The following is a 24,609-nucleotide window of genomic DNA, read 5'->3' as shown; positions in this document are numbered from 1 at the left end:
AATAATATGTTTACAAATGTTGGTATAATATGTTATTACGATGTACATGTTTAAAATATTGATTTCACTATAATATTGGTTTCTGCTATAATATTGGTTTCACTATAATATTAGTTTCACTATAATATTGGTTTCTGCTATATACTAACATGAAGAAGACTATACTTTTACAGATAACATGAATTCATCATCAATTCCGGTAGTCGATTGTGTCGATAAATGGGTGAACAATATCCATGAACAAAATGTGCAACCTGGGCAAGACAGTATTGTCGATAGCGAACCACACTTGGAAATGAAGTTTGACTCTGAGGCAGCTGCTTATGATTTTTATAATGAGTACAATAAAAAACTTGGATTTGGTATTCGCAGAGAATATGTAAACAAAAGCAAAAAGGATGGAGTCTTAACTTCAAGAAAATTCACATGCTTCGAAAAGAGGGCATACGAGGTGTTGACAAAAGACGTCAGCCGACGGGGGAGCGCAATAGAGCAGAAACTAGAACGGACTGCCAAGCGCGTATGGTTATTCGACTTGATCGGAAGATAGGGAAATATAAGGTTGTTGACTTTGTAGCTAAACACAACCACCCTCTTCAGCCACAAAAGTATGTTCACATGATTCGCTCTCATCGGCGCATATCTGAGGCACAAGCATCACAAATTGTATTGGGGGATCAATCTGGATTAAGACCAAAAGGTTTACATGAATATATATCAAAGCAAGCTGGTGGGTCAGAGACAGTTGGTTTTACAAAACAAGACCTTAAGAATTACCTTCGAACCAAAAGGATGCATTCACTAAAGTTTGGTGAAGTGGGTGCCTTGATTAAGTATTTCAAACATGAAAGTGAAAATCCCTCATTCTTCTATGATTTTCAAATGGATGTTGATGATGAAATAACAAATATATTTTGGGCTGATGCACAAATGATAAATGATTATGGGTATTTTGGTGATGTCATCACTTTTGATACCACGTATAAGACAAATAAGGATTATCGGCCATTGGGAGTATTTGTAGGACTTAATAATCACAGGCAAACAATCATTTTCGGGGCAGCATTGTTATATGATGAAACAATCCCTTCTTTTCAGTGGTTATTTGAAACTTTTCTCAAAGCAATGGGTGGAGCAAAGCCTAAAACAATTCTAACAGATCAAGATGCCGCAATGGCGAAAGCTGTTTCTTTAGTTATGCCGGAAACATTTCATGGACTGTGCACTTGGCATATAAGACAAAATGCTATAAGGCATGTGAACCATCTATATCAAAAGAGTTCACAATTTAGTAAGGATTTTGAAGCATGCATAGATCTACACGAAGAGGAAGGTGAATTTTTACAAGCATGGAGTTCTTTACTTGTTGAGCATAATGTTTCGGAAGGTTCGTGGTTGCATACGATTTTTCAATTGAAGGAAAAATGGGCATGGACTTATGTTCGGAAAACATTCACAGCAGGTATTGTTGGAATATTTTATATTATTCAATTATTATATTCCAATAATTATTATGTGGGCATATATATTTATATTAATTATATTAGCTATTTATCAATTAAGAGCCTAAATTGATTAAGTGGTCAAATAAAGTTAAAAGGCTATTAGATTTCTATTTAGAATTAATTAATTAATTATTTAATTAGTTAGATATGGGCTCAAATGTGTGGATGTCAGGATGGCCCATTTCGGGATAATGGGAACCCTAATGGGCCATCACCCTATATAAGGCTATGGTCCCCAATACACCGTACGAAAGCAAACACTCTCTTCTCCCCATCTGAAGAGAATCAAGGCATCAGAGTACCGGTTGAGGAAGAACCAATCTAGCCGCCATTTCTTTGTGTTTCAGGATCACTGCTGAAAATACTTATCTCCATGGATCCAGGTATTCCTAAAGATCAACTTGTCGATCCTATGATTTTATACATGCTTCCATGACTCTTTTGTTTCCGCACTAAAGTATATGTCATATAAAATGTTGAGCATGTATATGTATTTAATCTTAATTTAGTGATTTAAATCTTACAATTGGTATCAGAGCAGGACATGCTTGATCCTTATGAATATCTATATTTTCGGTCATATTTGGTTTAATGTTATTTCCATTGGCTGTGTTTATATGAATATGATTGCCTTTAAGTATCGTTTATAATTAATTCTGCAGAATAAAATATACATAAGTTTGTGTTTATCTATTTTGTATTTTATTTTGCGGTTTTGGCTTTCATAATATGCATGCCATAAATCTAGTGTTTTAAAAGTATGTATATTTGTTCATATATGCTTTTCGTTTGATACTATTATGAGGTTGCAATTTTTATGATCATGGCAGCCTTTAATTTTGGTTTATATGGTGTATATGTGTGTACATATGTATAATTTTGTTTTTCGGTTCAGTACGTGGTTTGGTATATTATATCCATCATGCTTAATTGGGATTATTCAGTATATATTACAATTCAAATTCTAGTTTAAGATTGTATATATAGTACATCCATGATTACTTTTATCTGGCTTATCATACTTTTATCAGTTTCAAATTCGACAATTTATTTTTCATGAATCAGTGTTAAAGCAATTTTGATTTCTCCAGTTTTCACTGAGTAGAGTTTCTTTGTTGACATATTTTCGGTTAAAAATAATAAATTGATATAACTCTGATTTGTTTCCTTTGGTTTTAATTTGAAACAAATTAACATATTTGATTTGGTTTCCAAATATGAATATCGGGTATTATTTGTCATCAATTTCTTTCCATAAAGACTCAGATTAATTTTGTCAACATTATTGTGAATTATTTTTCAATTATGATCTATAATTATAGCATCAATGGCTATTCAATTTTTTTCGGATTAGTACCCTTCATTAATAAATATGAAACCGATTTTGTCTCTCTAATTTGATTTAATTAGATACCGTATTCAAATTATTATTTTTGGAAAAGCTATCGGTGAATAATTTTGGTTTTATCCAATTTTGTTAAAATAATAAAACAAAGTCCAATTTTTTTTTTTTCGGACTTTCAATTCCAAATTAAAGATATGATCTCCTTATGTCAATAATTTTATTAGCTACGGTTACTCATAGTACTATGACTATTGTAACGACCCATTTTTCGTATTCGTATATTTTAATAAATGTGTTTTTATTTATTAAATGGCTTTTATTATTTTAGTGAGCGACGAATAATTATTTAGCCGAACGTAAGTTATTAGACGCGAGAACACTCGTTTTGGGCTTATGGGCGTGAGAGGTAATGGGCCTAAGCCAATTGGGCTTGGTTCATGACCATGGGAAGTAGTATAAGTAGTAAGTCAAACATATGAATAGTTTCATAACTTCATTTCTTGAGTTTTGAGTGAGTAGAGCAAGAGCAAAACCATAGAGCTAAGCTAGGGTTTGATCAAGAGAGAAAGCTTGAGCAAGAGAAGGCTTGGATCATCATCTTTGCTTAAGGTAAGAGATTAGAATTCATGATTCTTGAGTGACAAGGAGGGGGGAGATTGTCTATGTCTCCGTTCCCGAACTCTCCCACTCAATTTCTTTTAGACTTTTGATAAGCTTTTGTATGTGAGTGTGATGTTCTTCATCATCACTTTGTATGTGTTAATCACTAGCTTGATTCCATGATAAATATGTATGTGTTTGAACCATTTTTGAAAAGTTTATGAAAGTTACTTAAAACCCAAGAAATTAACATGATTTTGATTATTTGAGGTGTTTGGATGTTTGGAAGGGATGATTAATGTTCCTTGATACCATATATGTTTGGAATAGCTGTTTATATGAATTTATAACATGTTTAGATGAATTTTTGAGTTGATTTGGGGTTAAACCGCCTTAGATAACTCAAGAACAGATTTTCTTTCTGGTGTTGTTCGCTTAGCGAACAGGAGTTCGCTGCAGCGAATGTGTTCGCCACAAGCTCGCTACCTGTTCGCCATGTACCTGTAATCCTCTGATGTAGTTCGCTACAGCGAACTGAGATTCGCTTAGCAAATAAGTTCGCTACCTGTTCGCTACGGATTCGCTTAGCGAATAGTACTGAACCTGCAACTTTTGTTATTTGGTTGTAAGTGTATCTAGGCACTTGTATCATGGTTTAAGGGTATCCTTACATGATTGTTGATACATGTTAATGCTTATTGGTAATCGTTATATGATTGATAGACGTGTATGCAATAAGTTGTAGCTTAAAGTGAGCAATGTTATGTTTTGGCATTAATTTGCAATGTTGAGTGAATGTGTTTGAATTGTGTTTCCGCATTCATAAAAGTGTAGCTTCGAGCTAGAGAATATCATATGGTTGATATGTGTATACATACATGCATTCATGATTGTATGTGAACATTGGAAACTTGGGTTCCAATAACGAAAATGGATTATGTGTCCATAATGAAGCCGAGGATCGGATTAGATGAATCCATGAGTCCGGAGTTGCTATCCAACAGGATATAAAACTGTTTTGGCTTATCCAAGGGAGATAAGATGGTTCGGTAAGTTCCGACATATCCAGCATGATATAAAACTGTTCTTGGTCCACCGTTGGTGAGACATCTTGGTACCACATGCATTTAGTTATGTCTAGGGATGGCATGACAGTGAATTAATTGGCATTAGATACCTTAGGGTAAATGCGCATATGTTTGATAAATGGTATGTGACATTATTTGGTTGTATTGTGTTGAACTTTATTAATTGATAAATGTTTAGTGCGATGTTTTGACGTGAGTTAGAATATGTATGATAGCTCGAAAGTGTAAGACCTTTCTTATACTCGTATGATATGCGATTATGTTTTCTAACTCTCTGCTTTGTGTTATTTGCTGGACCTTTGGGGGTTCAGATATTCAGGCTGAGGACTGTGCCGACGTTTAGACTGCGGTATTAGCTGGGTGTTGAAGATACCTTTTGGTGAGGAGACTTAGCATAGATTACTCCTCTTAGTACTAGCTTTTGACTAGAGTTTGTAAATAGTAAATGCTCTGGTAATGTAACATCGAGTCGGGGTTACGCTTGGATTTCATCGTATATCGGTGTTACCTTTTGATATGCTAGTTCTTGTATAAGTGACATCCTTAGGGATGAATATGGCTTATGTATATATATATGTATATATATGCATGCTTGGTTTGTTATGAATCCGCTGTTGCTTTTCATGTTAAATTTCATGACGCTCTGTGTGTATGCTTGTGTTTTAATTACCGCGTGGCACTCTGCCTTTACACTTGTTGAAAAGTTTTTAAAATTACGTTTTAAGGGTAGTACGGGTTAGGGTGTTACAATAGTGGTATCAGAGCAGGTCGGTTCGTGTGAACCAATTAGGACTTTTCTTTTCCCCGTATGAGCATGTGTAGGGAACACTGTTATTACTTTCTAACGTCTAGTTGTGATTCGTTCAGGAATCATGGCTGCTGCAAGAACGAATGCTCAGATTGCGGAGGCTTTGGCCGCACTCACCAACATTGTGGTTAGAGATCATCAACCTGGAAGAGAGGTAGAGATGAGGTTGGAAAGGTTCATGAAGCAGAAACCGCCAACATTTACCGGAGGTTACAACCCGGATGGAGCTTACAAGTGGCTGGAGGAACTTGAAATAATTTTTGAAGCAATGGATTGTTCCGAGGAAGGGAAGACAACCCTTGGAACATATGTGTTGCGCGAGGAAGCGAATGTGTGGTGGAAGAATGCCAAGTTGAGGCTAGGACCCGGTGGTATGGCTATACCATGGGCGAGGTTTAAAAGAGAATTTTTGGTTAAGTATTTTCCTGTGGATGTGAAGAATAAGAAGGTGGTGGAATTCATGGAGTTGAAACAGGGAAATATGACGGTAGCTGACTATGCCGTCAAGTTTGAAACCTTGTGTGCGTTTAGCCCGCATTACAACACTTTGGAAGCGGAGAACGACAAGTGTGTGAAGTTTGAAAGTGGTCTACGTCCAGACATTAAACATATGATTGGATTTTCACAGATAAGGGATTTTGCGACCCTTGTGAACAAGAGTAGGATTTGTGATGAAGATGGTAGAGCTAAGGTGAACTACTACAAGGCTGTGAACGACCGAAAAGGGAAAGGACAAGAGCGCGGAAAACCTTATGATAACCGCGGTAGGGGTAATGCAAGTGGTGGTAAGAAGCCGGTGAATGGAAGTTGTTACAACTGTGGAGAACGGGGTCATATGTCTTATGATTGCCCGAAGAGAGGAGATAGGTGTAAGAATTGTGGAAAGCTGGGCCACAAGACCGAGGTTTGTAGAGGAAGAGTGGTGTGTTTCAACTGTGGAGATGAAGGCCACAAGAGTCTGACTTGTAAGAAGCCCAAGAAGGTGATGGGCAAGGTGTTTGCTTTAAGTGGAGAGGATGCTAGCCTTGAGGACAATCTCATTAGAGGTACGTGTTTCATCTATGACACTCCTTTAATTGCGATTATAGATACGGGAGCGACGCATTCTTTTATTTCTTTGGATTGTGCGAAGCGTCTTAGTATTCCTTTAACGGATATGACGGGTAGGATGGAAATAGAAACTCCTGCTAATGGTTCAGTGATTACCCGACAAGTATGTCGTAATTGCCCCGTAACCATTTTTGATAGGCACTTTGGTATGGATTTAGTGTGTATTCCACTTAGTGGTATGGATGTGATTTTTGGTATGAATTGGTTAATCTTTAATCGAATTCATATCAACTGTCGTGAGAAGGCCGTTGTTTTTCTGAAGCCGGAGGAGAACTTGCATTTGATGAGCGGGAAGGAAGTATCGGAAGCGTTGAAAGAACATGCCGAGATGTTCATGATGTTTGCATCATTGAAACTCGAAGGAGGAGTTAAGATAGAAGAGTTACCGATCGTTTGTGAATTCCCAGATGTGTTTCCGGATGATATATCTGACGTGCCTCCAAAGCGAGAGGTAGAGTTTTCTATCGACCTAGTACCTGGAACTAGCCCGATATCGATGGCGCCGTATCGAATGTCAGCGTCTGAGTTGAATGAATTGAAGAAGCAACTTGAAGAGCTGCTTGAGAAGAGGTTTGTTCGACCGAGTGTTTCGCCATGGGGAGCGCCGGTGTTGCTTGTGAAGAAGAAAGATGGAAGCATGAGATTATGTATAGACTATCGTCAGTTGAACAAAGTGACGATCAAGAATAAATATCCACTTCCGAGGATAGATGATTTGATGGATCAACTAGTTGGAGCTTGCGTGTTTAGTAAGATAGATTTGAGATCTGGATACCATCAGATTAGAGTGAAGACGGAAGACATACCTAAGACTGCATTTAGGACGAGGTATGGGCACTACGAGTACTCAGTTATGCCGTTTGGTGTGACCAATGCACCTGGAGTTTTCATGGAGTATATGAACCGAATTTTCCATTCATTTTTGGATAGATTCGTGGTGGTGTTCATTGACGACATTTTGATTTACTCAAAATCCGAGGAAGAGCACGAAGAGCACTTGAGGATTGTTTTGCAAGTCTTGATGGAGAAGATGGTACTCATCAATGAAGGTAAGGAGACCAATATCAAGATTGACGAAGGTGGAGTCATGAGATTTCACGGAAGAGTTTGTGTACCGGATGTACCCGAATTGAAAAGAATGATCATGGAAGAAGGTCACAGAAGTGGTTTGAGTATTCATCCTGGAGTAACCAAGATGTATCAGGATTTAAGGAAGTTATTTTGGTGGCCGGGAATGAAGAGGCAAATTTCTGAATTTGTTTATTCCTGCTTAACTTGTCAGAAATCGAAAATTGAACATCAGAAGCCGTTTGGTTTGTTGCAACCAATGTTTATACCCGAATGGAAATGGGATAGCATTGCAATGGATTTTGTGGGAGGTTTACCGAAGATCAAGAAAGGTCACGAGGTGATTTGGGTAGTGGTAGATCGTCTGACGAAGTGTGCTCACTTCATTGCTATCAGGAAAGGTACTTTGGTGCCTAAGTTGGCCGAGATTTATGTGGAGCAGATTGTGAAGCTACATGGTATTCCAACAAGTATTATTTCGGATAGAGATCCGAGATTTACTTCTAGATTTTGGGAAAGCTTGCAAGAAGCTTTAGGGACGAAGTTGAGGTTGAGTTCAGCGTATCATCCTCAGACAGATGGTCAGTCGGAGAGGACGATACAATCCTTAGAGGATTTGTTGAGAGCTTGTGTTTTGGAGCAAAACGTGAATTGGGATTCTTGTTTGCCGTTGGTAGAGTTTACATACAACAACAGTTACCATTCTAGTATCGGAATGGCACCGTTTGAGGCTTTGTATGGGAGAAGGTGTAGGACACCTCTGTGTTGGTATGAAACTGGAGAAGGTGCAATTCTTGGACCAGAGATTGTACAAGAAACAACAGAGAAGATTCGGATGATTCGTGAGAAGATGAAAACGTCTCAGAGTCGACAGAAGAGTTATCATGATAAGAGGAGGAAGGACATTGAATTCCAAGAAGGGGATCATGTATTCCTACGAGTTACATCGACTACTGGAGTAGGACGTGCGTTGAAGTCAAGGAAGTTGACATCGAGGTTTATTGGACCGTTTGAGATTTTGAAGCGAGTTGGGAAAGTTGCGTATAGGGTTGCATTACCGCCATCGTTGGCGAATTTGCACGATGTTTTCCATGTATCACAGTTGCGCAAGTATGTGTCTGATCCGACACACGTGATTGAATCGGACGATGTTCAAGTGAGGGATGACTTGACCATCGAGACTGTGCCTTTGAGAATCGAAGGAAGAGAAGTGAAGAGGTTGAGAAACAAAGAGATTGCATCCGTGAAAGTCGTGTGGGGAGGACCGGCTGGTGAGAATGCGACGTGGGAGTTGGAAAGCAAGATGAGAGATTCTTATCCCGATCTGTTTCTAGGTAATTTCGAGGGCGAAATTCTTTTAAGGGGGGTAGGATTGTAACGACCCATTTTTCGTATTCGTATATTTTAATAAATGTGTTTTTATTTATTAAATGGCTTTTATTATTTTAGTGAGCGACGAATAATTATTTAGCCGAACGTAAGTTATTAGACGCGAGAACACTCGTTTTGGGCTTATGGGCGTGAGAGGTAATGGGCCTAAGCCAATTGGGCTTGGTTCATGACCATGGGAAGTAGTATAAGTAGTAAGTCAAACATATGAATAGTTTCATAACTTCATTTCTTGAGTTTTGAGTGAGTAGAGCAAGAGCAAAACCATAGAGCTAAGCTAGGGTTTGATCAAGAGAGAAAGCTTGAGCAAGAGAAGGCTTGGATCATCATCTTTGCTTAAGGTAAGAGATTAGAATTCATGATTCTTGAGTGACAAGGAGGGGGGAGATTGTCTATGTCTCCGTTCCCGAACTCTCCCACTCAATTTCTTTTAGACTTTTGATAAGCTTTTGTATGTGAGTGTGATGTTCTTCATCATCACTTTGTATGTGTTAATCACTAGCTTGATTCCATGATAAATATGTATGTGTTTGAACCATTTTTGAAAAGTTTATGAAAGTTACTTAAAACCCAAGAAATTAACATGATTTTGATTATTTGAGGTGTTTGGATGTTTGGAAGGGATGATTAATGTTCCTTGATACCATATATGTTTGGAATAGCTGTTTATATGAATTTATAACATGTTTAGATGAATTTTTGAGTTGATTTGGGGTTAAACCGCCTTAGATAACTCAAGAACAGATTTTCTTTCTGGTGTTGTTCGCTTAGCGAACAGGAGTTCGCTGCAGCGAATGTGTTCGCCACAAGCTCGCTACCTGTTCGCCATGTACCTGTAATCCTCTGATGTAGTTCGCTACAGCGAACTGAGATTCGCTTAGCAAATAAGTTCGCTACCTGTTCGCTACGGATTCGCTTAGCGAATAGTACTGAACCTGCAACTTTTGTTATTTGGTTGTAAGTGTATCTAGGCACTTGTATCATGGTTTAAGGGTATCCTTACATGATTGTTGATACATGTTAATGCTTATTGGTAATCGTTATATGATTGATAGACGTGTATGCAATAAGTTGTAGCTTAAAGTGAGCAATGTTATGTTTTGGCATTAATTTGCAATGTTGAGTGAATGTGTTTGAATTGTGTTTCCGCATTCATAAAAGTGTAGCTTCGAGCTAGAGAATATCATATGGTTGATATGTGTATACATACATGCATTCATGATTGTATGTGAACATTGGAAACTTGGGTTCCAATAACGAAAATGGATTATGTGTCCATAATGAAGCCGAGGATCGGATTAGATGAATCCATGAGTCCGGAGTTGCTATCCAACAGGATATAAAACTGTTTTGGCTTATCCAAGGGAGATAAGATGGTTCGGTAAGTTCCGACATATCCAGCATGATATAAAACTGTTCTTGGTCCACCGTTGGTGAGACATCTTGGTACCACATGCATTTAGTTATGTCTAGGGATGGCATGACAGTGAATTAATTGGCATTAGATACCTTAGGGTAAATGCGCATATGTTTGATAAATGGTATGTGACATTATTTGGTTGTATTGTGTTGAACTTTATTAATTGATAAATGTTTAGTGCGATGTTTTGACGTGAGTTAGAATATGTATGATAGCTCGAAAGTGTAAGACCTTTCTTATACTCGTATGATATGCGATTATGTTTTCTAACTCTCTGCTTTGTGTTATTTGCTGGACCTTTGGGGGTTCAGATATTCAGGCTGAGGACTGTGCCGACGTTTAGACTGCGGTATTAGCTGGGTGTTGAAGATACCTTTTGGTGAGGAGACTTAGCATAGATTACTCCTCTTAGTACTAGCTTTTGACTAGAGTTTGTAAATAGTAAATGCTCTGGTAATGTAACATCGAGTCGGGGTTACGCTTGGATTTCATCGTATATCGGTGTTACCTTTTGATATGCTAGTTCTTGTATAAGTGACATCCTTAGGGATGAATATGGCTTATGTATATATATATGTATATATATGCATGCTTGGTTTGTTATGAATCCGCTGTTGCTTTTCATGTTAAATTTCATGACGCTCTGTGTGTATGCTTGTGTTTTAATTACCGCGTGGCACTCTGCCTTTACACTTGTTGAAAAGTTTTTAAAATTACGTTTTAAGGGTAGTACGGGTTAGGGTGTTACAATAGTGGTATCAGAGCAGGTCGGTTCGTGTGAACCAATTAGGACTTTTCTTTTCCCCGTATGAGCATGTGTAGGGAACACTGTTATTACTTTCTAACGTCTAGTTGTGATTCGTTCAGGAATCATGGCTGCTGCAAGAACGAATGCTCAGATTGCGGAGGCTTTGGCCGCACTCACCAACATTGTGGTTAGAGATCATCAACCTGGAAGAGAGGTAGAGATGAGGTTGGAAAGGTTCATGAAGCAGAAACCGCCAACATTTACCGGAGGTTACAACCCGGATGGAGCTTACAAGTGGCTGGAGGAACTTGAAATAATTTTTGAAGCAATGGATTGTTCCGAGGAAGGGAAGACAACCCTTGGAACATATGTGTTGCGCGAGGAAGCGAATGTGTGGTGGAAGAATGCCAAGTTGAGGCTAGGACCCGGTGGTATGGCTATACCATGGGCGAGGTTTAAAAGAGAATTTTTGGTTAAGTATTTTCCTGTGGATGTGAAGAATAAGAAGGTGGTGGAATTCATGGAGTTGAAACAGGGAAATATGACGGTAGCTGACTATGCCGTCAAGTTTGAAACCTTGTGTGCGTTTAGCCCGCATTACAACACTTTGGAAGCGGAGAACGACAAGTGTGTGAAGTTTGAAAGTGGTCTACGTCCAGACATTAAACATATGATTGGATTTTCACAGATAAGGGATTTTGCGACCCTTGTGAACAAGAGTAGGATTTGTGATGAAGATGGTAGAGCTAAGGTGAACTACTACAAGGCTGTGAACGACCGAAAAGGGAAAGGACAAGAGCGCGGAAAACCTTATGATAACCGCGGTAGGGGTAATGCAAGTGGTGGTAAGAAGCCGGTGAATGGAAGTTGTTACAACTGTGGAGAACGGGGTCATATGTCTTATGATTGCCCGAAGAGAGGAGATAGGTGTAAGAATTGTGGAAAGCTGGGCCACAAGACCGAGGTTTGTAGAGGAAGAGTGGTGTGTTTCAACTGTGGAGATGAAGGCCACAAGAGTCTGACTTGTAAGAAGCCCAAGAAGGTGATGGGCAAGGTGTTTGCTTTAAGTGGAGAGGATGCTAGCCTTGAGGACAATCTCATTAGAGGTACGTGTTTCATCTATGACACTCCTTTAATTGCGATTATAGATACGGGAGCGACGCATTCTTTTATTTCTTTGGATTGTGCGAAGCGTCTTAGTATTCCTTTAACGGATATGACGGGTAGGATGGAAATAGAAACTCCTGCTAATGGTTCAGTGATTACCCGACAAGTATGTCGTAATTGCCCCGTAACCATTTTTGATAGGCACTTTGGTATGGATTTAGTGTGTATTCCACTTAGTGGTATGGATGTGATTTTTGGTATGAATTGGTTAATCTTTAATCGAATTCATATCAACTGTCGTGAGAAGGCCGTTGTTTTTCTGAAGCCGGAGGAGAACTTGCATTTGATGAGCGGGAAGGAAGTATCGGAAGCGTTGAAAGAACATGCCGAGATGTTCATGATGTTTGCATCATTGAAACTCGAAGGAGGAGTTAAGATAGAAGAGTTACCGATCGTTTGTGAATTCCCAGATGTGTTTCCGGATGATATATCTGACGTGCCTCCAAAGCGAGAGGTAGAGTTTTCTATCGACCTAGTACCTGGAACTAGCCCGATATCGATGGCGCCGTATCGAATGTCAGCGTCTGAGTTGAATGAATTGAAGAAGCAACTTGAAGAGCTGCTTGAGAAGAGGTTTGTTCGACCGAGTGTTTCGCCATGGGGAGCGCCGGTGTTGCTTGTGAAGAAGAAAGATGGAAGCATGAGATTATGTATAGACTATCGTCAGTTGAACAAAGTGACGATCAAGAATAAATATCCACTTCCGAGGATAGATGATTTGATGGATCAACTAGTTGGAGCTTGCGTGTTTAGTAAGATAGATTTGAGATCTGGATACCATCAGATTAGAGTGAAGACGGAAGACATACCTAAGACTGCATTTAGGACGAGGTATGGGCACTACGAGTACTCAGTTATGCCGTTTGGTGTGACCAATGCACCTGGAGTTTTCATGGAGTATATGAACCGAATTTTCCATTCATTTTTGGATAGATTCGTGGTGGTGTTCATTGACGACATTTTGATTTACTCAAAATCCGAGGAAGAGCACGAAGAGCACTTGAGGATTGTTTTGCAAGTCTTGATGGAGAAGATGGTACTCATCAATGAAGGTAAGGAGACCAATATCAAGATTGACGAAGGTGGAGTCATGAGATTTCACGGAAGAGTTTGTGTACCGGATGTACCCGAATTGAAAAGAATGATCATGGAAGAAGGTCACAGAAGTGGTTTGAGTATTCATCCTGGAGTAACCAAGATGTATCAGGATTTAAGGAAGTTATTTTGGTGGCCGGGAATGAAGAGGCAAATTTCTGAATTTGTTTATTCCTGCTTAACTTGTCAGAAATCGAAAATTGAACATCAGAAGCCGTTTGGTTTGTTGCAACCAATGTTTATACCCGAATGGAAATGGGATAGCATTGCAATGGATTTTGTGGGAGGTTTACCGAAGACCAAGAAAGGTCACGAGGTGATTTGGGTAGTGGTAGATCGTCTGACGAAGTGTGCTCACTTCATTGCTATCAGGAAAGGTACTTTGGTGCCTAAGTTGGCCGAGATTTATGTGGAGCAGATTGTGAAGCTACATGGTATTCCAACAAGTATTATTTCGGATAGAGATCCGAGATTTACTTCTAGATTTTGGGAAAGCTTGCAAGAAGCTTTAGGGACGAAGTTGAGGTTGAGTTCAGCGTATCATCCTCAGACAGATGGTCAGTCGGAGAGGACGATACAATCCTTAGAGGATTTGTTGAGAGCTTGTGTTTTGGAGCAAAACGTGAATTGGGATTCTTGTTTGCCGTTGGTAGAGTTTACATACAACAACAGTTACCATTCTAGTATCGGAATGGCACCGTTTGAGGCTTTGTATGGGAGAAGGTGTAGGACACCTCTGTGTTGGTATGAAACTGGAGAAGGTGCAATTCTTGGACCAGAGATTGTACAAGAAACAACAGAGAAGATTCGGATGATTCGTGAGAAGATGAAAACGTCTCAGAGTCGACAGAAGAGTTATCATGATAAGAGGAGGAAGGACATTGAATTCCAAGAAGGGGATCATGTATTCCTACGAGTTACATCGACTACTGGAGTAGGACGTGCGTTGAAGTCAAGGAAGTTGACATCGAGGTTTATTGGACCGTTTGAGATTTTGAAGCGAGTTGGGAAAGTTGCGTATAGGGTTGCATTACCGCCATCGTTGGCGAATTTGCACGATGTTTTCCATGTATCACAGTTGCGCAAGTATGTGTCTGATCCGACACACGTGATTGAATCGGACGATGTTCAAGTGAGGGATGACTTGACCATCGAGACTGTGCCTTTGAGAATCGAAGGAAGAGAAGTGAAGAGGTTGAGAAACAAAGAGATTGCATCCGTGAAAGTCGTGTGGGGAGGACCGGCTGGTGAGAATGCGACGTGGGAGTTGGAAAGCAAGATGAGAGATTCTTATCCCGATCTGTTTCTAGGTAATTTCGAGGGCGAAATTCTTTTAAGGGGGGTAGGATTGTAACGACCCATTTTTCGTATTCGTATATTTTAATAAATGTGTTTTTATTTATTAAATGGCTTTTATTATTTTAGTGAGCGACGAATAATTATTTAGCCGAACGTAAGTTATTAGACGCGAGAACACTCGTTTTGGGCTTATGGGCGTGAGAGGTAATGGGCCTAAGCCAATTGGGCTTGGTTCATGACCATGGGAAGTAGTATAAGTAGCAAGTCAAACATATGAATAGTTTCATAACTTCATTTCTTGAGTTTTGAATGAGTAGAGCAAGAGCAAAACCATAGAGCTAAGCTAGGGTTTGATCAAGAGAGAAAGCTTGAGCAAGAGAAGGCTTGGATCATCATCTTTGCTTAAGGTAAGAGATTAGAATTCATGATTCTTGAGTGACAAGGAGGGGGGAGATTGTCTATGTCTCCGTTCCCGAACTCTCCCACTCAATTTCTTTTAGACTTTTGATAAGCTTTTGTATGTGAGTGTGATGTTCTTCATCATCACTTTGTATGTGTTAATCACTAGCTTGATTCCATGATAAATATGTATGTGTTTGAACCATTTTTGAAAAGTTTATGAAAGTTACTTAAAACCCAAGAAATTAACATGATTTTGATTATTTGAGGTGTTTGGATGTTTGGAAGGGATGATTAATGTTCCTTGATACCATATATGTTTGGAATAGCTGTTTATATGAATTTATAACATGTTTAGATGAATTTTTGAGTTGATTTGGGGTTAAACCGCCTTAGATAACTCAAGAACAGATTTTCTTTCTGGTGTTGTTCGCTTAGCGAACAGGAGTTCGCTGCAGCGAATGTGTTCGCCACAAGCTCGCTACCTGTTCGCCATGTACCTGTAATCCTCTGATGTAGTTCGCTACAGCGAACTGAGATTCGCTTAGCAAATAAGTTCGCTACCTGTTCGCTACGGATTCGCTTAGCGAATAGTACTGAACCTGCAACTTTTGTTATTTGGTTGTAAGTGTATCTAGGCACTTGTATCATGGTTTAAGGGTATCCTTACATGATTGTTGATACATGTTAATGCTTATTGGTAATCGTTATATGATTGATAGACGTGTATGCAATAAGTTGTAGCTTAAAGTGAGCAATGTTATGTTTTGGCATTAATTTGCAATGTTGAGTGAATGTGTTTGAATTGTGTTTCCGCATTCATAAAAGTGTAGCTTCGAGCTAGAGAATATCATATGGTTGATATGTGTATACATACATGCATTCATGATTGTATGTGAACATTGGAAACTTGGGTTCCAATAACGAAAATGGATTATGTGTCCATAATGAAGCCGAGGATCGGATTAGATGAATCCATGAGTCCGGAGTTGCTATCCAACAGGATATAAAACTGTTTTGGCTTATCCAAGGGAGATAAGATGGTTCGGTAAGTTCCGACATATCCAGCATGATATAAAACTGTTCTTGGTCCACCGTTGGTGAGACATCTTGGTACCACATGCATTTAGTTATGTCTAGGGATGGCATGACAGTGAATTAATTGGCATTAGATACCTTAGGGTAAATGCGCATATGTTTGATAAATGGTATGTGACATTATTTGGTTGTATTGTGTTGAACTTTATTAATTGATAAATGTTTAGTGCGATGTTTTGACGTGAGTTAGAATATGTATGATAGCTCGAAAGTGTAAGACCTTTCTTATACTCGTATGATATGCGATTATGTTTTCTAACTCTCTGCTTTGTGTTATTTGCTGGACCTTTGGGGGTTCAGATATTCAGGCTGAGGACTGTGCCGACGTTTAGACTGCGGTATTAGCTGGGTGTTGAAGATACCTTTTGGTGAGGAGACTTAGCATAGATTACTCCTCTTAGTACTAGCTTTTGACTAGAGTTTGTAAATAGTAAATGCTCTGGTAATGTAACATCGAGTCGGGGTTACGCTTGGATTTCATCGTATATCGGTGTTACCTTTTGATATGCTAGTTCTTGTATAAGTGACATCCTTAGGGATGAATATGGCTTATGTATATATATATGTATATATATGCATGCTTGGTTTGTTATGAATCCGCTGTTGCTTTTCATGTTAAATTTCATGACGCTCTGTGTGTATGCTTGTGTTTTAATTACCGCGTGGCACTCTGCCTTTACACTTGTTGAAAAGTTTTTAAAATTACGTTTTAAGGGTAGTACGGGTTAGGGTGTTACAACTATGACTATTCTTTTGAATTTATTTATTTAAATTTTGTTATGAACCAAAATGAATTCAATGTGTACAGTACCTTATATTTTCCCCACGTACTGCTTTGAGCACAATTTTATGTGCTTATTTCATTTTAATTGGTACTTGTTTTTTGAGAAATCATGGATCCAGTGGCTATTTTGGACTCAATTCAATTTCATTGTAATCTAAATGAATTATACCTAGCGTACGTTTTAATTGTTATTGTCCCCATGTATGTACACTTGAGCACAATTGAACGTGCTTAATTCATACTTACTGATTTCATACCCCGTGAGTGCAACCAACATGTGTTGGTATGTACTTGATATAGACACAATTATGTGTTTAGGTTCTTATTTTAATAGTCATGCGATTATTAAGCAATCAGATAACATACAATTTTGACATTACATTTGTAGGTAATGTTTATGTGAATTTTAAGACCTTCCCATTTAATTTATTAAATTAAAATGTCTAATAATTTTAGTTGAGTTGGTTGAAACAACATGTTGCAAAAGTAATCTCTGTTGCGTAAATTTGATTCAATTGAAATTATAAAAGATGTAGTGTGTAATTGTTCATGCGAGCTGTTTTAGTCGGCCAAAAGGAAGACACAGTTTGGCCGAACAATTGCATACCTGTGATGATAAATATGTGGTAATTATTAAGTTTTTTTTTCCATGTGGGTAATGGTTGGTGTCAAAGACGCACATTATCTGACAGGACTTATTACCAATATTTGATCGTTGCGTGAGAGTACCGTTTACAGTTAATTCTTGCAATCAAAGATTGGGAATTAATGGTGTGCTTGGTATCTTGTTTGGGTCTTATTTAATTTGCATATAAAGAATATTGTGCATGTCCATATGGTTATTTGATGACATGCCTACTAATGTTATTGTATGTTTATTGTTCTCTCTTCGATCCAGTTGCTGCTGCCACCGCTCCTAATTTCACTGCTCAAATCAACTCTATCTCTGTGCTAAGTGGGACTAACTTTAAGAGGCTAAAGAAAACTGCGGGAAATTTTTTTCCAGAACAAGAAAACAAGGGAACAACATAAGGAGTCCACATGTTTCTTCTGCAAGAAGGCTGGACACATGAAGAAAGATTGTTCCAAGTACGCCTCATGGCGTGAAAAGAAGGGTAATTTTCTCACTTTTGTTTGTTCTGAAATTAATTTAGTTTCTGTACCTAAGGATACTTGGTGGGTAGATTCTGGTGCTACTACTCACATTAGTATGTCCATGCAAGGCTGCCTGTGGAGCCGTCCGCCAAGTGATGCTGAAAGATTCATCTATGTGGGCGATGGCAATAAAGTTGCAGTTGAGGCTATTGGGACTTTTAGATTATTGTTAAAGACCGGTTTTCATTTGGATTTGGTTGAGACTTTTGTTGCTCCGTCTATTAGACGGAACTTAATTTCTATTTCTATTTTGGACAAATCTGGTTATACTTGTTCATTTGGAAATAATAAATTTAGTCTCTCATATGATTCAAATGTTGTTGGTTACGGTTCTTTGAATGATAATCTTTATATGCTTGATATTGAATGTCCTTATAACAAAATAATGCAAGTAGAGTCACATGGTACGAAACGAAAATTAAATGAGAATTCTGCCACTTTATGGCATAAGCGATTAGGTCATATCTCTAAATAGAGAATTCAGCGGCTTATGTCAGGCGGGATTCTTGGATCCCTTGACTTGTCGGACTTTCAAGTCTGCATTCAGTGTATCAAGGGTAAGCAAACAAACAAAAGGAATTTTCATGCCGAAAGAGCTAAGGATGTCTTAGAACTAATTCATACCGATATATGTGGTCCTTTCCCTTCAGGTTCTTGGAATGGACAACGGTATTTTATTACGTTCATAGACGATTACTCGAGGTACGGCTACCTTTATTTGATTCATGAGAAATCTCAATCTATGGACGTGTTCAAGTCATTCAAAGCTGAAGTCGAACTTCAACTTGGAAAGAAAATTAAGGCTATCAAGTCTGACCGTGGTGGTGAATACTATGGTCGGTATGATGGATCAGGGGAACAACATCCAGGGCCCTTCGCGCTTTTCCTCGATGAGTGTGGAATTGTTCCGCAATACACAATGCCGGGAAAACCCAGCATGAATGGAGTTGCAGAACGACGAAACCGGACTCTTAAGGATATGGTAAGGAGTATGATTAGTAATTCTTCTCTACCAGAGTCATTTTGGGGAGAGGCGTTAAAGACCGCAGTTTATATCCTTAATAGAGTACCTAGTAAAGCAGTAGCTAAGACCCCTTATGAGCTATGGACTGGGAAAAAGCCCAGCATTAGGCACTTGCACATTTGGGGATGTCCAGCTGAAGCGAGACCCTATAGGCCTCATGAAGGTAAGTTGGACGCAAAGACAATTAGCTGCTATTTTATAGGGTATGCTGAACGCTCTTATGGGTATAAGTTTTATAACCCCATCACTAGAACAATTTTTGAAACGGGAAATGCAAGATTCCTTGAGGATGTAGAGTTTGGAGGGGAAGGAAACATAAGGAGTGTTGTCTTTGATGAAGAAACTGTTACTAACAATGATCAAGTCTTTGTACCTATTGTTGTTCCAGAAACAGATCCAGAAATTAACAATGATGTTATTCCTAACATCCCTCAAGAACAAGACAACGCTGAGTTTCTTCCTCAAGCACCACCTATAGTTCAAACTCAACAACCTCAAGGGCTGCCATTAAGAAGGTCCACTAGAGAGAGGAAGTGTCCAATTTCGGACGATTATGTTATATTTCTTCAAGAACATGAGGATGGCATTGGTTTGACTGAGGATGATCCTATTAACTTTAGTCAAGCTATGCGAAGTTCAAACTCTCTTAAGTGGATTGATGCCATGAAGGATGAGATGAAATCGATGACTGACAATGATGTTTGGGATCTCGTTAAATTACCCGAAGGAAAGAAACCCATTGGTTGTAAATGGATATTTAAAACCAAAAGGGATTCAAAGGGTAACATTGAGAGATATAAAGCTCGTCTTGTCGCCAAAGGTTTTACTCAGAAGGAAGGCATTGATTATAAAGAGACTTTCTCTCCGGTTTCTTCGAAAGACTCTCTTAGGATCATAATGGCATTAGTAGCTCATTTTGATTTAGAGCTGCATCAGATGGATGTAAAGACTGCGTTTCTAAATGGAAACATTGAAGAAACAATATATATGGTGCAACCAGAAAATTTTGTGTCAGGAGACCCAAAGTCTATGGTTTGCAAACTTAAGAAATCCATCTATGGCCTTAAACAGGCTTCCCGTCAATGGTATTACAAATTTCATCAAGTTATATCCTCCTTTGGTTTTGAGGCTAATCCAGTTGATGATTGCATATACCAAAAGTTCAGTGGGAGTAAATTCGTTTTCTTGGTATTATATGTAGATGATATCCTTTTGGCAAGCAACAATATAGGCTTATTGCATGAAACCAAGAGATTTCTCACAAAGAATTTTGAGATGAAAGATCTTGGGGACGCCTCCTTTGTCTTAGGAATTCGAATACTTAGAGATCGCTCTTAAGGTATTTTGGGATTGTCACAAAGGAGCTATATTGATACAGTTTTGGATAGATTCTCCATGAAAGACAGTAAACCAGGAGACACACCCGTTGCTAGAGGAGACAAATTTAGTCTTAATCAGTGCCCCACTACGGATCTTGAAAAGAAAGAGATGCATAAAATTCCTTACGCTTCGGCTGTGGGGAGTCTTATGTATGCTCAAGTTTGTACTCGTCCCGACTTAGCATTCATTGTAGGAGTTCTTGGCAGATATCTGAGCAACCCTGGTATGCAGCACTGGATAGCAGTAAAGCGTGTAATGCGCTACCTGAAGAGAACTAGAGACTTCGTACTCACTTATCGGAAGTCAGATAACTTGGAGATCATTGGGTATTCTGACTCTGATTATGCGGGATGCCCGGATAGCAAACGTTCCACATCTGGTTACATCTTCCTCTTGGCTGGAGGAGCCGTTTCTTGGAAGTCTGTCAAACAGTCTTTAGTGGCTCCCTCTACCATGGCGGCAGAGTTCGTGGCTTGCTTTGAGGCATCAAATCATGCGAATTGGCTGCGGAACTTTGTCACAGGCCTACGCATCATTGGGAGCATCGAGAGGCCATTGAAGATTTATTGTGACAATAGTGCAGCTGTGCTCTACTCCAACAACAATATGAGTTCCACCAAGTCGAAATTTATCGATATAAAGTATCTTGTTGTGAAAGAGAGAGTTCAGGAGAAACAACTTTTGATAGAACATATAGGGACAGACTTAATGCTAGCTGACCCACTAACCAAAGGTTTAACGCCTAAGGCTTTTCATGGGCATGTTGCTCGTATGGGTCTAGGTTTTGAGATTGCCTTAGATTAGTGGGAGTCTTTTCCTTATTTGTATTATGTTCTATATTTTGGTTTCATTTTGGTACAAACATTATGTTATGTTTGATTTTCTGCAGAAATAAAACTTATTATAAGATATTATTGTTATAACAATATTAAGTTTTTTTGGTTATGTGCAAATATTTTAATTTTGAATTGCACCTAAGGAACTTCAGTTTGATCTCAATAAAGACTTCAGTTGGACCAGTTGGAAATAGACATGATTTAGAGATCACATTGCATGAAATTTCCATGCCACTCATCCATATCGATCTATGTCATCAAGTATATTGATGTGGTGGTCATCGGGGTTCCGTCACGTTATACGTCAGTGACGACAGCCGCGGTAGTCCCATTGTTGATGTATGAGGTGGACCAGATTGTAAAGTTGAAATCTAAAGATAAATAGCATTCAGATGCGCGCCTAAAGAACTATGATATAATTATTAACATATATTGCCCAAGTGGGAGATTGTTGGAATATTTTATATTATTCAATTATTATATTCCAATAATTATTATGTGGGCATATATATTTATATTAATTATATTAGCTATTTATCAATTAAGAGCCTAAATTGATTAAGTGGTCAAATAAAGTTAAAAGGCTATTAGATTTCTATTTAGAATTAATTAATTAATTATTTAATTAGTTAGATATGGGCTCAAATGTGTGGATGTCAGGATGGCCCATTTCGGGATAATGGGAACCCTAATGGGCCATCACCCTATATAAGGCTATGGTCCCCAATACACCGTACGAAAGCAAACACTCTCTTCTCCCCATCTGAAGAGAATCAAGGCATCAGAGTACCGGTTGAGGAAGAACCAATCTAGCCGCCATTTCTTTGTGTTTCAGGATCACTGCTGAAAATACTTATCTCCATGGATCCAGGTATTCCTAAAGATCAACTTGTCGATCCTATGATTTTATACATGCTTCCATGACTCTTTTGTTTCCGCACTAAAGTATATGTCATATAAAATGTTGAGCATGTATATGTATTTAATCTTTAGTGATTTAATGCTTACAGGTATGAGGTCTACTCAGTTAAGTGAGAGTTTTAATGCTGATTTGAAAAACTATTTGAAGTCGGATTTAAATTTGGTACAATTTTTTACACACTTTAAAAGGGCTGTCAATGGTAAACGAAACAATGAGTCAGAAGAGGAATATGCGTCAAGACATAAGTTGCCTAGATTGATGAACAAGGCACGTATGCTTGTACAAGCTGGAAAAGTTTACACTCCAAAAATATTTGAGGAATTCCAAGCGGAATATCAGGAATATCAAGACACTTGCATAAAAGAGGTGAAAGAAGGTTTGTATGTTGTTACAAATTTTGATAATGCAAAAGAGAGGATGGTGATGGGAAATATTCAGGAACAAGGAGTTTCTTGTGATTGTCGTAAATTTGAGACGCATGGAATCTTATGTAGTCATGCTCTGAAAGTCTTAGATGTCATGAATATTAAGTTAATTCCTGAACACTATATACTAAAGAGATGGACAAGAGATGCAAGGTTGGGAAGTAATAAAGATTGGCAAGGGAAACATGTTGAATTAGACGTAAAAGCCGATTTCATGAAGCGATACAATGAGTTATGTCCTCGAATGATTAAGCTGATCAACAAAGCTTCAGTTGATCATGAAACTTACACATTTTTGTCCAAAGTTTCTGAAGAGTCCAACAAAATAATCGATGATATATTGGAAAAGAAGCATGTGGACAAAGAAGCAAGTGGAGTGGTTCATGTATCCATATCAATTGCAAATGATGAAATTGAGAACAATGTGGACACTATTGGTGGGGCAGCCGGCATAAAGAAGCGAGATTGTTCACATAAGAAGAAAAAACGAGCTAAATCTTGGGTTGAGAGATTAGATAGAAAGAGAAAGACATGCTTATCATCAAACAAAAAAAGACAGTCGTCGCATGTAAGTTTATCATCAATTTATATATATTTTTTTGACAGGAAAAAATATTTGCATTAGATAAGATAAATCAAATACAAACAAAGAGAGACACATTGTGTTAGGACATTCCCCAACCACAATTGAAAAACAACACAAACAATTAAGCCAACCAAGACTTGAGCATCAAAAAGCTTTGAGAAAATAGAAACCAACAATGCATGACCAAACAAATAACTTAATCCAATCACCCAAGCAAATTTCTTCCACAAGTAATAAGTGGGTTGAGGAACCACAGTCTTTAAATCTATCCAATTACGGATCATTTCTTTGGCTTGTGGACGCGCAGATCGACGATACGGGTTCTCGAAATCGGGTAAACTCACCACACGTGAATGATCCATCTGTTGAGTGAAGAAGAAGAGAGACTTGTTTGCAACAACCACTATTAGATCCCTACTCAAAACAATTGTCTTAACATCCACACATCTTTGGGGCCTTACATCAAACACCTTGAGAGCATACTTAAAATAAACTAAACTTAAACACACAATACAAAACACATAAAAACAGTACAACACTACAAAAATAAATGACCCACAAACCCATAATCTCAGATCTTCTGCATCTTCTGGTGGTGGTGGCTCCGGTGGGGGTCTTCTTCCATGGCCATAGAGCTCAAAATGGTTGGGTAGGAAAGTTAGATTCAGATTTGAGAGCACAACAGTGTGCTTGTTGACAGAGAGAAGAGAAACCACGATGGAAATTGGTGGTGGAACATGAAAAAGAAACAATGGAGATGTAGAGTTAACATGGATAAAGAAGAAAGAAGAAAAACCCACATTCATGGGAGAAGAACCTCCACAGGGGAGGGGACAAACTCCATTTCGGAGAGGAGGAGCTCTGATGACAGAGGAGAGATCCCTACAAGAGTGGAAGTGGCGGCTCACAACCATTGAGGAAGTGAGAACCAAGAAACCCTAATTTTTAGACATATATATCATTTATTTAACTTTTCTTATATTATGATGCAGCAGCAAGCAATGTTATCACAATCCAGTCAAGTTGATACGTCGAGACTTGAAGCTATGTTGACACCATCAGACCAAGTTGACACATTGGGTCTTCAACATCAAGCAACAAGTCAATTTGGCACATTGGGATTTCAAGGCTTGTTGACACCATCAAGCTAAGTTGACACATTAGGTCTTCAACATCAAGCAACAAGTCAATTTGGCACATTGGGATTTCAAGGCATGTTGACACAATCAAGTCCAGTTGACATATCAGGACTTCGCAATTTCTTTTAGACTTATTTTGTATGGCTTTTGATGCAGCTGAATTTTATTACTTTATAATCCAGATTTTGTAGCAGATTTGTGTTACTTTATAATGCAGAC

At 38.5% G+C, this 24,609-nt stretch overlaps 1 pseudogene; it reads left to right on the top strand.

Annotated features, from left to right (window-relative positions):
• The first annotated feature begins 178 nt into the window (after positions 1–178).
• On the top strand, positions 179–24,402 carry LOC123904911 (annotated as a pseudogene).
• Positions 24,403–24,609: the final 207 nt, after the last annotated feature.

This window comes from Trifolium pratense, linkage group LG2, assembly GCF_020283565.1.
Source record: "Trifolium pratense cultivar HEN17-A07 linkage group LG2, ARS_RC_1.1, whole genome shotgun sequence".
Taxonomy (NCBI): Eukaryota; Viridiplantae; Streptophyta; class Magnoliopsida; order Fabales; family Fabaceae; genus Trifolium; species Trifolium pratense.
Note: the sequence above shows the minus strand (reverse complement) of the source record. Positions and strands in the feature narration are given on the sequence as shown.